The following is a 16777-nucleotide window of genomic DNA, read 5'->3' as shown; positions in this document are numbered from 1 at the left end:
CATCAGTGAATTCAATCTGCTACTCCTATATCCAAATTCTGTTATTTCTAAGATTAGAAGAATAAAGGAACATTCAGGGACCCAAGAACCAAGGTCCATTATTGTAGGTGTAAGCTTTTTGTCATGGATATAGAAGTATCTGAGAAAAGAACTCTCTCAGCTAAACTATTCAGATACGAGAGCTGGTTCCTTTTCTTTCTCAGCTTAATCATTACAGTAAAAAATGTTCATGTGGCAGAGCAACTCCACAGGCCTGCCTTGTTTAATAGGTTCTTAGTAAATTATATTAGCTCTTGAATACCATCCAGGTTCTTAATGATGATATTTCTGAAGGTGACAAGCTTCAATAGCTTGGAAAAGTTCATTGCAGTCTCTGTTGGTTGAGATTTTACCCTAATAAAATTGTCATTTGTATACAGCGCTGTTAGCAGTGGTCTAATTTCTTTCAGATCCTGGGACCTGGTATTTTAATAATGTGTGTGGTGTGAGGAAACCGGGGGTCCAAACCGATGGCAAATGCTGTGACCTACTGCATTTGCTCTCACACTTTAGAGCCGCCAGCAGCACCTGCAGGGCTTGTGAAATCACAGTTGCTGAAGCTGTCCATACCCCAACACGCAGAACCAGAGGATATGTTATCTTTTATGACAGGGGTATTGAAGTTGAAGATGGAAGGCTGCTAATCAGCTGACCTTAAAATAGGGAGATTATTCTGGATTAGCTGAGTGGGCCCAGTGTAATCTCGAGGTTTCTCAAAAGTGGAAGAGGAAGGCATTGGTCAAAGCAATAAGATATGGAAAGGATTTGGCCTGCCGTGCTGGCACTGAAGATGGAGGGAAGGGCCATGAGACAAGGAGAGCAGGCCGGCCTTTAGACATAGAAAAACAGGAAAACACATGATTGCCTAGAGCCTCTAGAAAGGAATGCAGCCCTGTGGACACCTTGATTTTAGCCAAGTGAGATTCATGTCAGACTTCTAACCTACAGAACTGCAAGATAAGCAGTCTGTGTTGTTTTATGCCAAAACAAAACTAAGTAAAACAAAAAAACATACCGGTTGAATCCCACTTCCAGAGTTTCTGATTTAGGTGATCTGAGATTGGACCTAAGAATGTCCATTTCTAACAAATTCCCAGGTGAAGATGATGCCTGTGCTGTCGATCTGGCACCACACTTTGAGAACCTAGATATTTTTTAAAAAATGCTTTACCTAGTCGAAGATTTAAGAATGAAGGATCTTTTTAAAAAAATTTTTATTTTTAATTGAAACATAGTAATTCTACCTGTTTATGGGGGACAATGTAGTATTTTGATCCATGTACACATTGTGTAATGATCAGATCAGGATAATGTGGAAGAGCTAGCTAAATACAATGTCAACGACGAGTGAGCAGCTGCCCTTCTCTGAAGTTTCATTGTACTACTGAGCTAATACCACAGAAATTGTCCCCTCTTCTGCTTTGTGAGTTTCAGTTCATTTCCCCTTCCAATTCTGTAACCTTCTTTCTTTTTTTTGTTTTAATTATTATTTCAGAGTCATTCAAGCTTGAATTTTAGTTTTGACTCCATGTAACCACTTACAAGTTATATAGCCTCTGGCAATTTATTAGAACCCTCTGAACATCAGTTTCCTCATCAGTAGAATGGTAATACCTATTTCTAAGGGAATTGTGAAAACTAAAAGGACGCTTATGCCCTGAGGCCTTGGAACAGTACAGGCGCATTGTAGTGCACAATATATATTCATCACCCTTGGTTTTTATTGCCTGGGAATATGTTTCTTCCCTCTTTTTGTTCTTTACATTCTGTCACTTTGCTTTCATGCTTTCTACTTCTCTCTCTTTAATCCTTTTTCCTTTCAGGTTTGCTGAGTCAGCTATGATACTCATGTAATCCAAGACACCCTATTAGATCTACTCCAGTCCCCTATCAGAGGCCACGTGAAGTTCAGAAGGGGTAGACTTCTTTATGAGTTTGTGCCTTCAGCTTCCCCAAGATCACCCAACAAACTTTGCAGGAATTTACATAGTTATGCACTGAAGATTTGCAGTGGTTTGCAATGGGAATTGTAGGGCAGGAGGATACATTTAAAGTTCTTGCTAAATATGCCTTACCCTGGAGTCCAAAGTGAGCTCCCCAAGGTATCAGGTCATTTGTTAACTCTGATCCAAGCATCAGGGTTCTTTAAAGAATTCTCTTCTCATCTCCTGACAAATCTTAACCCACTTCCCTAGAATCCTCACGTCAAAGCTCAGAGGAAATTAAATACTTGGAAATATTCCCATTTGCACATTAAATGTACAAATCTAGGCGATTTGGTCTGGACTTTGGGAGACAGGGTCACTGGCGACTATACAGTCTTACTACCCATAGAAGAAGGATGAACGGCAGTGGGGAAAACTGTGATGCAGGTCTGCTGGAGTCCCCCAGGTTAGGGTTTCTGCAGGACTACTGGGGTCTCCAGGTTAGTAGTTTCTCAAGACTGCAATGCTCCTCCATCTTGAGATGCAAGAATAGCTGTTTCTTTAACATTAAACACGTTAAGTTCATAGCTCTCCCATGCTCCAGAAAAACTTAATCTAAACTCATATTGAAAAAGGAAATATAAGAGGCTAGGCACAGTGGCTCATGCCTGTAATCCTAGCACTTTGCAAAGATAACTTGAGGCTAAGTGCTCATGACCAGCATGCACAGCACCTTGTGCTTGTGGTCCCAGTTCCTCCGAGAGGCAGAGGTGGGAGGATTGCTTGAGCCCAGGAGTCTGAGGCTGAAGCGAGCCATGACTGCAACACTGCACTCCAGTCTGGGTGACAGAGGGAGACCCTGACTGTCTTCCTCTTTTTTTTGACCTGTCAAACAAAAAAAAAAAAGAAAAGATAGAAAGAAATATGAAATACATCCATACGGCCTCATAACTTAGGCAGGAAATAGTGTTCTACTTCTCATGAGCCCAATGGGCCATATTAATGTTCTAAATAATATTTTCTTCTTCCCTGCTTCCACTTGAGTGCCTACTAGAATAAAAGTGTGGGAACTTTTTACCCTTTCCATGTCAGCTTCCTATTTCTAATGAGAAACTTAACAATGGCTGTTCTACCAAGGGCTAGACTGAGGTCTTAGAAGGGGTCTTTCATTCTTATCAGTTGTTATCTGGGAATGGAGAATTCCAGTAACAGAAACATTTTTTTCCTGTCCCCCACACAAGATGTAAACTAAGTTCCATCTCATTATTGTGTGCCTTGTGACATGTTTCTTTCTACCCTTGCCCTCTGATTATTTATTTTCAACAAACCTGCTAGAATGATTCTTTCTTTTTAAATAAACTTTGCTAAGCTACAATTTTTATACAAATATATACATTTAAGTGTATAGTTGAATGAGTTTTGACAAATGCATGCCCCTAGGTTACCATTACATCACTCAAAACACACATTTCTATTGTTCCAGAAGTTTCCCTTGTGTTCTTTTGCAATCTGTGACTCCACCTCCCTCTTGGCACCAAAAGACCATGGACTTTCTTGCTCTATAACTTGTTTTCCTATCCTAGAACTTGTCTGACTTATTTTGATTAACATATATTTAAAAAAATCATCCACATTGCTGTTTATAGCAGTTATTTTGTTTCTTTTTGTTGTTGACTACGATGCCACTTTATGGTCATTCTATAGTTTTTAAAAATTCATTTCCCTGTTGATACACACTTAGTTTATTTCCAGCTTGGTGCTAGTATAAATAAAGGTGTTACGAGCATACTTGAATTTTTTGGTAGACATATATTTTCATTTCTCTTGGGTAAATACTTAGGAGTGGAACTGCCAAATCATGTGATAAGTACATGTTTATCTTAACTGCCAAATTCCTTTCCAAAGTAGTTGCACAATTTTGTAAGCCCACTAGAATTTCATGAGAGCTCAATTTGCTCTACATCTTTGTCAAAGCTTAGAATTGTTATGCTTTTAATTTTTGTTACTCTAGTGGATGTTAAATGTTATTTCAATTTTGGTTCTAATGTGAAATTTCATCATGAAACATAATGAAACATTTTAATGGTGAAAATGCACATTAAAACCAATACCTAATGTAGATGATGGGTTGATGGGTGAAGCAAACCACCATGGCACATGTATATCTATGTAACAAAACTGCACATTCTGCACATATATCCCAGAACTTAAAGTATTTTTAAAAAAAGATGCTAAAAATGAAAGCTGTTTACCACTATATAAAAAAGGGACTAAAATCGAATGAAACAATGTTTTATTGAACCACATTAGAACCGCATAATTTTCGCACACTATAACCAGAATTGATGAAACAATGTTTCATCTTGAAGATGCACATTAGAACCAAAATTGAAATACTATTTCAATTCATATTCTTATTGGTCATATCTTTTTTCTGAAGTATCTGTAGAAGTCTCTTGTCTGTATTTAATTTGGTTGTTTGTCTTATATACATATATGATTTCAGAATATTTTATTGCAGTAGGTATGGCATGACTTTTCATTTTCTTAATAATTATTCTTGAAGATAAGTTTTAAATTGTGATGATATCCCATTTACCAGTGATTATCATACTTTATCTTATATTCTGTGATCTTGTTGAGTTCACTTACTAATTCTAATTTTTTTTGATTTCTTGATATTTTCAACAAGGTAAGCATGTCGTCTAAGAATACCAACAGCATTACTTCTTTTCAATATTTATGATTTTTATTTCTTGGCTCATTGTACTGGCCAGACAAGATCTCCAGTACAATATAAAATAGAATTCACAAGAGTGGTTATTCTTGCCTGATTCTTGCTCTTAGTGTTCAGTTTCTGATCATTAAGTATGATTAACTCTAAGTTATTTTTTAATGTATGTCCTTTATCAAGTTAGAAAAAATTCCCTTCTATTTCTAGTTTCCGGAGTTCATATATATAAGTGTTTGATATTTATCCAGTGGTTTTTCAGGAAGTACCAAGATGTTCATTTGGTTGTTCTCCTTTGTTCTGCTAATATGGTGAAACACATTGATTGATTTCTGAATGTTTAAATAACCTTGCATTTCTGGGATAAATCCCACTGCATCATGAAGTCTTGTCTTTGATATATATTGCCGACTTCTATTTACTAATGTTTTGTTGAGGATTTTTGCATATATATTCATGACGAACGATGATCTGTAGTTTTATTTTCTTGTAATGTCTTTGGTTTTGTTATCAGGGTCATGTTGTCCTCATAAAAAGAATTGAAAAGTATTATCTTCTCTAGTACTTAAAAGATTTTTTGTAAAATTACTATTATTTCCTTAAATGTTTGATAAAATTCATTAGAAAAACCATCTAACCCTCAAGTTGTATCTGTCAGAAGAATTTCTCTTTATTATCCTCAATAAATATGTGACTATTTTGCCATTTTACTTTTATCTTCAGTTAGTTTTACTAAATGTTTTCAAGAGATTTGTCAATTTCATTTAAGTTATCAAGTTTATTGGTATAACATTCTTTATTTTATTCATTTATTATACTTTTAGTATCTTTAGGATCTATAGTGATATAACATCTCTCATACCAATTTTGAAAACTTGTGGCTTCCCTTTTTACTTGATGAGTATTTTAAAGGTTTTATCAATTTTCTTAACATTTTAAAAGAACCCACTTTGCCTTTGTTATTTCCCCTATTGTTAGTATACTGTTGATTCTGATATCTCTTCCGATATTTATTATGTGATCTTTCTAATTATTTTTTGTTTAATTTGCTTTTTGTTTTCTAATGTGTAAATATAAGTCACTTACTTTAAACTTTTCCTTTCTAATATACTCTCGTAAGACTATAAACATCCTCTTATACAATGTTTTAGTTGTATCCTTTACATTTTGATATGTCATATTCTTATTAATATTTTGTATAAAATATCTTCTCATTTTTGTAATGATTTCCCATTTATGGATCTGCTATTTAATTTCAAAATATTTTGGGAATTACTATATATACCTTGTTATTGATTTTGCATTTAATTCCATTGCGGTTAGAGAACGTAGTCTGAAAGATTTCCATCATTGAAATTTATTGAGACATATTTTATGGGCTAGCATATGGTCTATCTTGATGAACATTTTATGTGCACTTGAGAGAAATGTGTGTTTTGCAGGTAGTGAATGCTGTATTCTATAAATGTCAGTTAGGTCAAGTTAGTTAATACTGTTCAGATTGTCTACATTATTACTGAGTTGCTGTTTAGTTGTTCTATTAATTACTAAAAGAAGGGTTTAAAATATCTGCAGGTATGCTTTTGAATATTTTGATGTTTCCTGTTAGTTCTGTCAGGTTTTGTTTCATGTATTTTGAACCCAATTTTTTAGCTGTATACACATTTAGAACTGTTATTTCTTACTGATAAATTTCACTTTTCCTCACTATGAAATATTCTTCCTGAATTCTAGTAATACTATTGATTTTGAAGTCTAATCCATCCTATACAAATATAACTGCACCAGCTTTCTTATATCTATTGGTTTCATGCTACATCTTTTCTCATCTTTTAGTTTCACCCTATCTGTGTCTTTATGTTTAATTTTTTTTTTTTTTTTTTGTAGGAAGCATGTAGTTGGGTCTTGGTTTGCTATTCAGTTTGACAATCTCTCTATCTCAATAGGGATGTTTCTTATATATACAATTGATGTAATTTTTTACATAGTCATGTTTAAGTGTACCATCATACTATTTGTTTTCCATTTACCCATTTTATTTTTGCTTCTATGGTCATGTTTTCTTGTCATCTTTGGGTTTATCAATTTTTTTGTATGTACATTTATGTTCTCTACTGGCTTTATAGGTATAACTGTTTTGATTATTTTCTTTACTGGTTGAGCTAGTGCTAACAATACACATCCTTCACCTCTCAAAGCCTAGTGAGTGTTCATGTTGTATCATTTTATATTTCAGGCCTTTCAGTTTCCACTTTTACTTCCAAATTCATGCTGTACTATCTCAACCACAGCATAATTCTATTTACTTGCTTCCTCTTTTGTGCTCTTGTTACTATGTCTTATATCTATGTGTATTATCAATTACAACTTGAAATATTATTACTTTTGCTTTAAACAACCTTTTAAGGAAATTTCAAAAATAAAAAAAACACTGTTCTTTTTAATTCACTCATTTATTTAGCATTTCTTTTATTCTTTATTACTTCCCATATGTTCACGTTTCATCTGGAATTTATTTTCTTCAGCTGGAAGAACCTCTTTTAGCATTTTTTTTTTTTTGCAGTGTAGATGGGCTGGTAACAAATAAATAATATTTTACCTCTATATAGTATTCTGGACTGAAACTTTTTTCTTTCAGAATTTTAAAGAAGTTGCTTCATTGTCTTCTGTCCCTTGATGTACAGGCATAGCTCGTTTTATTGTTCTTTATAGATATTTTGCTTCTTCCGAATTGAAGGTTTGTGACCACCCTGTGTTGAAGAAGTCTATCAATGCCATTTTCCCAAAAGCATGTGCTCATTTTGTGTCTCTGTGTCACACTTTGGTAATCCATGCACTATTTCAAACTTTTTCATTGTTATTATATTGTATCTGTTATGTATCCATGATCAGTGATCTTTGACGTTACTATTGTTTTGAGGCACCACAATCTTGCCCATATAGGATGGCAACTTTAATTGACAAATGTGTGTGTGTTCTGCTTACTCCACTGACTGGCCATTCCTCTGCCTTTCCCCTTTCTTTGGGCTTCCCTATTCTGTGAGACACAATATTGCAATTAGACCAATTAATGGTCTCTAAGTGTTCAAGTGAAAAGGAGAGTTGTGCATCTCTGACTTTAAATCAAAAGCTAGAAATGATTAAACATAGTAAGGAAGGCATGTTGAAAGCTGAAATAAGCCAAAAAGCAGGCCTCTTGTGCTAAACATTTAGCCAAGTTGTGAATGCAAAGAAAAAGTTCTTGAAAGAAATTTAAAGTGCTACTCCAGTGAACACACAAAGGATGAGAAAGCAAAACAGTCTCGCTGATATGGAGAAAGTTTAAGTGGTCTGGATAGAAAATCAAACCAGCTACAACGTTCCCTTAAGCTAAATGTAATCCAGAGCAAGGCCCTAACTCTTTTGATTCTACAAAGGCTGAGGGAGGTGAAGAAGCTGAAGAAGAAGAGTTTGAAACTAGCAGAGGTTGGCCCATGAGGTTTAAGGAAATAAGCTGTCTCCATAACGTAAAAGTGCAAGGTGAAGCAGCAAGTGCTGATGTAGAAGCTCCAACAAGTTATCCAGAAGATCTAGCGAAGATCATTGATGAAAGTGGCTACACTAAACAACAGATTTTCAACGTAGGTAAAACAGCCTTCTGTTGGAAGATGTCATCTAGGACTTTCACAGCTAGGGAGGAGAAGTCAATGCCTGGCTTCAAAGCTTCAAGGGAAAGGCTGAGTCTCTGTTAGGGGCTAATGCAGTTGGTAACTAAGTTGAAATCAATGCTCATTTATTATTCCAATAATCCTAAAGCACTTAAGAATCATGCTAAATCTACTCTGCCCGTGCTCTATAAATGGAATAACAAAGCCTAGATGAGAGCATATCTGTTTTCAGCATGGCTTACTGAATATTTTAAGCCCACTGTTGAGACTTACTGCTCAGGAAAAAAATATTCCTTTGAAAATATTATTGCTCATTGGCAATGCACCTCGTCACCCAAGAGAGCTGATGGAGGTATACAAGGAGATTAATACTGCTTTTATGCCTGCTAATAAATCCAGCCTATGAATTAAGAAGTAATTTAAACTTTCAAGTCTTATTAGTTGATAAATACATGTTGGATTTGGGCAAAGCAAATTGAAAACTTTCTGGAAAGAATTCACCATTCTAGATGCCATTAAAAACATTTCTAAATCATAGACTGAGGTCAAAATATCAACATGAATAGGAGTTTGGAAGAATTTGATTCCAACTTCCTGAATAACTAAACACTTTAGTAGAGGAAGTGACTGCAGATGCCAGCAAGAAATTAGAATTAGGAGTGGAGACTGAAGATGTGACTGAATTGCTGTCATCTTGTGATAAAACTTGAATGGGTGAGGAGTTGCTTCTTATGGATGAGCTAAGAAAGTGGTTCCTTCAGATGGAATCTACTCCTGTTGAAGACGCTGTAAACATTGCTGAAATGACAACCAAAAATTTAGAATATTACATACCCTTAGTTGATAAAGCAGCAGCAGGTTTTGAGAGGATTGACTCCAATTTTGATAGAAGTTCTACTATGGATAAAATGCTATCAAACAGCATTGTGTGCTACAGAGAAAGCTTTTATGAATGGAAGATTTAGTCAATGTGGCAAACTTTTTTGTTGTCTTATTTTAAGAAATTGCCACAGCTGGGATGCTCTGCCTATAGAGTAGTCATTCTTTTGTTTCTTTACTTCTCTAGTAAACTTACTTTTACCTTAAAAAAAAAAGAAAAAAAGAAATTGTCACAATCACTTCTATCTTCAGCAACCACCATGGTGATCAGTCAGCAGCTATCAACATCAAGGCAAGAACTTCCATCAGCAAAAAGATTACAAGTTTCTGAGGGCTCAGATGATTGTTAGCACTTTCTTAAGCAATAGAGTATTTTTAAAGTATGTACTTTTTAAAGAGATAATGCTTTTGCATACTTAATAGGCTACAGTATACTACAAACATAACTTCTAAACGTAGTGGCAAACAAAAATATTTATGTGATTTGCCTTATTGTGATATTTACTTTATTGCAGTGGTAGGGACTGCAGCCACAGTATCTCCAAGGTAAGCCTCTATTTTGATAGAAAGTCAAGTATAATTGATATTATTCCCTTTATGTAATCCATCTTTTTCTATTTGTCTGCTATTAATTCATTAATGCCATATTTAATTTTAAGTTCTAGATTGCATTTATAACATGTTCTTCATAGTCTTTATTTACTAAATCTAATATTTTGGTGTTGGTATCTTTTAGCTAATTTTTTTTGCTTGTTTATTTTCTATTTCTTTGCCTACTTAGTGATTTTTTATGTGTACACTGGATTGTGTTTTGTTTTTTCCTTCTGAAGTGTGTTAGTTTTTGTTCCGGTAGCCAGTTAAATTGCTGTGTTATAACTGTGAAGTTAAGGTGTACTTTTATATTTTATTATAATGGATCTGCATAAAGTTCAAGATACTTCTCAAGTTCTTCTACCTTGGTGGGTCTCAACCTCCTAATTCTGTCTCCTGTGTGGAATATGTTGAAGTTGGTTATAAGATTTTTTAGGGCAGGTATAGAGTAGACCTTACAGGCAGTTACAGTTTTACTTCTAAGGAATAGCCTTCCAGGTGTCTTAGTTGGATGCCGAAGGTGTTAATGAGATCTAACTACTCTGGCTTTACTAGAACTCCAGTATCTCCTGGCACTGATTGGCCTTTAGTATCAGTGTTCTATTCTAGGTCTCACGGTGACAGATCTCAGGTAAGTCCAGTAGGTATACTCATGCCCTGTACATGCCAGCTCAGTCCTCACTCATGGACTCACTGGAAAACCTTACTTGGAAGCCTGAATTTCCCTTTCCCACACAGCTCTTTTTCTTCAGGGCCCTGTTCAGTAGATAATACACACTTCAGTACCCCCTAGACTCTGTTCTCTGGCTTTTCAGTTACGTGGAATCATTATGCTCTACTTTAGCTACAGAGCTTCATGCTATGGTTAGGAAATTGCTCTCGGGCAGAGAATTGGGAGACCTTGGGGATCACCTTGTTAGTTTACCTTGTCTCAAGAATTTAAGTCCTTTACTGCCTATCATCAAACAACAGAACATAGCTGCTTCATATTTTATCCAGTTTTTTAGTTGTTTATAGTGTGATCCCAAAGTATCTAAGAGAGGTCTCAATCAATTTAGCAAGCTTATTTTGCCAAGGTTAAGGATGTGCCCGTGACACAGCCTCAGGAGGTCCTGACATGTGCCCAAGGTGATCAGGGTGCAGCTTGCTTTTATATGTTTAGGGAGATATGAGACATCAATCAATATGTGTAAGATGTACATTGGTTCATTCTGGAAAGGTGAGACAACTCAAAGTGGGAAGGGTGGTGAGGGCGGGGAGGCAGGAGAGGCAGGGGAGGCAGGGGAGTTTCCAGGTCATAGGTAGAGACAAAAGGTTGCATTCTTTTGAGTATCTGATCAGCCTTGCACTGAATATACAATTTAGACTGGCTCAATAAATCTGTGTTTTTACATAAACAATAGGGCAGAGGAAACAATCAGATATGCATTTGTCTCAGGTGAGCAGAAGGATGACTGTCTCAAACCTGTGAAGATAAGCTATCAGTTTGCATTGCCAGGGTGAAATTCAACAGAACTGCTTTAGGGTAAAGATCTTGATGTTCACAAGGAATTTCCTTGTGTGCAAATTGTGGAGGTACATAGTGGTTTTTTTTTTTTTTTTTTTTTTAATATTTGTAGCTATCTTATTTAGGAATAAAATGGGAAGCAGATTGCCTGATGGTAGTTCCCAGCTTGACTTTTACCTTGGCTTAGTGATGTTGGGGTCCCAAGATTTATTTTCTTTCACAGTAGTCAGAGGACTAGAACAATACAAACTTTCATTCATGTCTGGAAGTGGTACTATATTTTTATCTGTTTGTTGTTAACCCACATTCATTTCAATTTATTGAAATAGAAATGTTCCAGCAACATAAAATGACTTACATATTCAATCAATTGAAGTGGCTTAGTAAGCAAAGCATATGTGAGCTTGTTCCAGAGAAGGGAGGCTATACTTGGAGAAATTAAGCCCCAAGCCATAATTTTAATTGCCCATAATTAAAAGTCTTAAACTGAATAAAATAGGATACAAGAAAAGTAACACAAAACATTTTTGTTATTGTTTTTGTTTTTCTGGTAGATCTACGAGCAAATGATGAAGATTTTGACTTTGTGGCTAAGAGCCATCTTTCTCTCTGCAATGTTTTTCTACAACAACATTTGGAGGCCAGCTGGGTAGCAAGGCTTTTTAAATTTGAGATAAAGAGAATCATCAATACATTCATAAAGGATTTAGCACCATTTTAAGAGTTAATGTAGGGATATTGGTGATGCTCAGTCTACCGTCCATAGAGGCACTTGCTTTGCTGATGATTAGAAGAAAATGTAATTAATTGCATTCAGTTTTTTAGCCCATAAATGACAAATGCTATTTAAAGTTTAATTTTACTGAACAATCTGTTTTTGTAACTGGGTGGTATTGTTACCTTTTCTCTTTTAGAGCACCCATAGTAATATATTATGTATGGTGCTAATGGGATCTTTAGTTTGAAGCAACTTGTTTTGTTTGTTTGTTGTTGTTTGTTTTTGCTACAAAACTAGATGGACTCCTTGAGGTTCTTCTAAATTATATTCCAGTTGAATCTAATCTATGTTTTCCACAATCTATTACTTTACTAAACACACTAAACATTTATTTACTTAAAATAGAAGTGTGGGAGACACTCTGTGAATTGGGAGATTCAAGACTAAGCTTTTACCTCAATACCTTAATGTCTAATAGGAGAATTATACAATTCTCCTGTTTTTCATCCTTTGGATGAAAAACAATATTAATAGATATCTGCTCTACACATATTAGTCTATAGAGTCTAGGCAATTTCAATCAAAATTCTCAAAAGATTTCTCCATTTAAGTTGTAACAATAATTTTAATATTCATATGAAAGAGTAAATATTTAATAAGTCATAAGACCATTCCCCCCTCCCCCCAAGAGAGAGAGTCTCACTCTGTCACCCAGGGTGGAGTGCAGTGGCAAAATCATAGCTTACTACATTCTTGACCTCGTGGGCTCATGTGATCTTCCTGCTTCAGCCTCCAAAGTAGCTGGGACTACAGGTGTGTACCACCATGACAGTCTAACTTTTTCTTTTTTTTTTTTTTTTTAAAGTTTTCTTTCTTTCTTTCTTTCTTTCCTTTTCTTCTTCCTTTCCTTTCTCTTTCCTTTTCTCTCTCTTTCCCTCCCTCCCTCCCTCCCTCCCTCTCTCTCTCTCTTTCTTTCTTTGTTTCTTTCTTTCTCTTTCTTTCGTTGTTTCTTTGTTTCTTTCCTTTTGAGGCAGGGTCTCACTATATTCCTCAGGCTGGTCTTGAACTCCTGGCCTCAAGCCACCCTCCTCCTTGACCTCCAAAAGTGCTGGGATTACAGGTGTGAGCCACTATGCCTGGTCATATAGGATCATTTTGAATAAGAAGAATGAGATGAGACCTGCTCTATCAAATGTTGAGACATTAGTATAAAACTATGCATGGTATTGGTGCGAGGACAGAGAAATAGGAGCAGACTAAATGATCCACACTTATGTATATATGAGATTTTGTTGTATGTAGAAAGTGCAATGGGATAGAGAATTTGGGTCATTTTTGTAATCAAGCTACCAAAGCAACATTCAAAACAGTAACTTTTCTCCTGCTCATTAGGTGTCTCCCTTTTCTAAAACATTCCAGTAGATGGATTTGATTAAAATGTTCTCTGAAACTCACATCTCCCACCAGAAAAAAGTAAAGACTGTAATTTTCTCTAAGTCAATGTCATTGTGGTATGTAATAATAAAGTGCCCCAAAAGTTTTAGTCAGACTTAAACTTTAATAAGTTTAGAAGTATAACTGCTAGATCCTTCAAAAATCATTTTTAAAATTGTTTATTTAAATTATTTTACACTATAATTTTGGGAATTTATAATAATGTATTTATATTTGTATTTTAGTTTTAACCCCTCTGATGGAAGATGGCAAATGATTGAAATCTAAAAAAGTATATTTTTCAAAATTCTCAGAACCCCAAAAATATAAAAGAAAATAAATAATTAAACCTTTAAATAATTTTAAAGTAAGATTGCAGTATTTATCATTCTTAAATTATGAAAGCTTAAAACTGCAGTAAGACTTTGGGACTTGTTTTCACTGGGAATAGAACTCAACCCATTGGCAGTCTTGCTCAACCCATTAGCAATCTTGCTTTTCTAGAACATAGTTAAGAGCCATGAAGTATGTGAAAAAGATGTGATGACCAATCAAAATAGATGATTCAAAGCCCATAAACTAACGCTCACACACTAGTCACAAAACAGATCCTTAGGTGCTTCTTTTGAGCCTGTTTACTTTTATTTTAGAAACATCTTTAGCAAGTCTTATTACCTGGTCTCCAAAGCCACTTAGCTTCAAAGAAGTAAAGTAGAAGGAAGGAAAAAGACTGCTACAGGCAAGCATACTCACAACAGTAAAAGATGATAATTAACAGGTTGAAAGTGAGAAGGGAGACAGAAAAACTGTAAGAAGTGCACACACATACACACATGCACAAATATTTTAGAGGTCTTGGACTATTTAATTTAAGGCCAGATGGTGTTTTTTTGTTTGTTTGTTGTTGTTGTTTTTGAGACAGAGTCTTGCTCTGTCCCCCAGGCTGGAGTGCAGTCGCGTGATCTTGGCTCACTGCAAACTCTGCCTCCCAGGTTCACGCCATTCTCCTGCCTCAGCCTCCTGAGTAGCTGGGACTACAGGCACCTGCCACCAAGCTCGGCTAATTTTTTGTATTTTTAGTAGAGACGGGGTTTCACCATGTTGGCCAGGATGGTCTCGATCTCGTGACCTTGTGATCCACCCGCCTTGGCCTCCCAAAGTGCTGGGATTACAGGTGTGAGCCACTGTGCCCAGCCACCAGATGGTTCTTGAATGTATCAATAAATCCTGAAAACATCACTTTAATTACAAGATAGCATGTTTATAATGGACAAAATCCTAAACTTTGTTTGCATTTTAAAAAGGAAAAGATCAAAGTTAACGTATTTGAGGGCTTAAATAGGTAAAACCATAGTCATCTTAAATGTCAAGAATGATTTACTCTCCTAAGTATTTTTGCATAAACAATATTTATATTACCTCCTTCATATATTCTGCAACAACAAAGCTTATTGCTACATTGGTTGTGGGTGGCATTTAATAAATACTTGTTGAGTGGAATTCAATATGCATATCAAATACCTACATCTCCTCAGCTTCCCTTTCCCAGTCTGTACCTGCTACTCCTGCCTGCATACAGGAAATAAAAAGCAAAAAACAAAAAACAAATGTCACTTTTGGCTGGTCATTTTCTCTGAAAAAGGTTTTCAGTTTCTAGCTTTAAAAATAAACATATTTTATTGTTAATCAGTGAGTGAGCATGTGACCATTATATGTACATATGTACATAAATGTAAACATGCATGTACACATATAATATATCTATGTATGTATTTTTATGTATGTGCATAGATATAACTATTAAAGTGTAGATATTGACACATATCAATATCTGAGGGAAAACCACCCTGTTAGATTTTCCTAAGTATAGGATTTTCTTGTGATTTAAATGGTTCTCTACATATGGATTCCTTTGAATCACTTGGAAATTATGAAAATAAAGTTTGTTAAATGTTGATCTGGAAGAACACTCTCTCCCTTTTTATGATGAGAAGAATCTATTCTTCATTTAAAAATTAACAAGAATTTTCAGTGATAAATTCATATAAATTAGTCAAGTTAAAATAGAATGCATTGTGAGAAAGTAAAAAAACAGAAATAGCATGTTTATCTCTCAAGCAGTCAAGGTTGAAGAGTCAGACTTGCTAGGTGGGTGGGGGCTGTGTTTTGACCACATCAAATTTTCTTGAGTAGCAAAAGGGTAGCTTTATTTCTTCTAAGTCAATGAAAGTTTTGACATATCTAGGAATCATCTCTTGATTTCGTGAGAGAATTGGAGGTACACTGGGGAGAATCAAATCAGGTCCACTTCACTCAAGATGATCCAGGCCTTTGTCCTTACCAAAGTAGTAGGGATGTAAATTGTGCAAAATACAAATTAAGAGAAGAAATACTTGGCATAAAAATATTTAAAAGACACACTTTTGTATAGGCAAACTTGAGTGCTGTATAGTTATTTAAAATGTTGCCATGTCTAGAAGACACAGTATTTTAGCAACTTCATGGTATGAGTATATAGATACTGGATTTTTAATTTATACACACACACACACACACACACACACACTCACACACACACACTCACACATACACGTATTTTTCCCCTCTATCAAATAAGCTATGGACAAGGGCCATGAAAGAGCAATTTACAAAGAACCAATTATCAAATACAATTTGCTAGTTAAACACTAGAGAATTTTATTTTATTAGTGAGCCTCCTGATTTAGTGCAACTCTATTAGCTAATGAGTTTTTAAAACCTCCTGAGATTCTATGAACTCTGACAAAAATGGATACTGTAATATTCGGGCTTAAGGAATTATTTTCAAGTACTGATGGAGTAAATTTAGGAGTAATAAATGACCTGTTAAATGTATTTCTGAACTGATTTTTGATAGTGTCTTGAAGAAGAGAACTATGTCATCTTTATTGTTCCCACCAAATTTTCAATTTTCATTTCTCTTTTCTTCTCCCTCTCCATCTCTGTCTTACCGTCGGTCTCTCTTTTAATGCACACATGCATGCATGCATGCACACACATGCTTCCAGAGAATAAAGTCTAGAAATCTGAATTTCATTTTTAGCTGTGGAGAGCTTTCCATTTTGTCACAGATACCTGAAGTTAGATAATTAATCTGATCCTAAAGTGCCCATTAAACTGTAGTGGGCTCTTTATAAAAGTTATTACAAAATGTGCTTATGATGAGGCCTAATAAATTTGGTTTCCCTATCTTTAAGCATTACTAAAGTGTTTCTAGTTTCTAGTCACTTGCCCTGGATTAGCATGTATAATGTTTTAGAAGTGAAT

This window comes from Pongo pygmaeus, chromosome 13 (genome assembly GCF_028885625.2).
Source record: "Pongo pygmaeus isolate AG05252 chromosome 13, NHGRI_mPonPyg2-v2.0_pri, whole genome shotgun sequence".
NCBI lineage: Eukaryota > Metazoa > Chordata > Mammalia > Primates > Hominidae > Pongo > Pongo pygmaeus.
Note: the sequence above shows the minus strand (reverse complement) of the source record.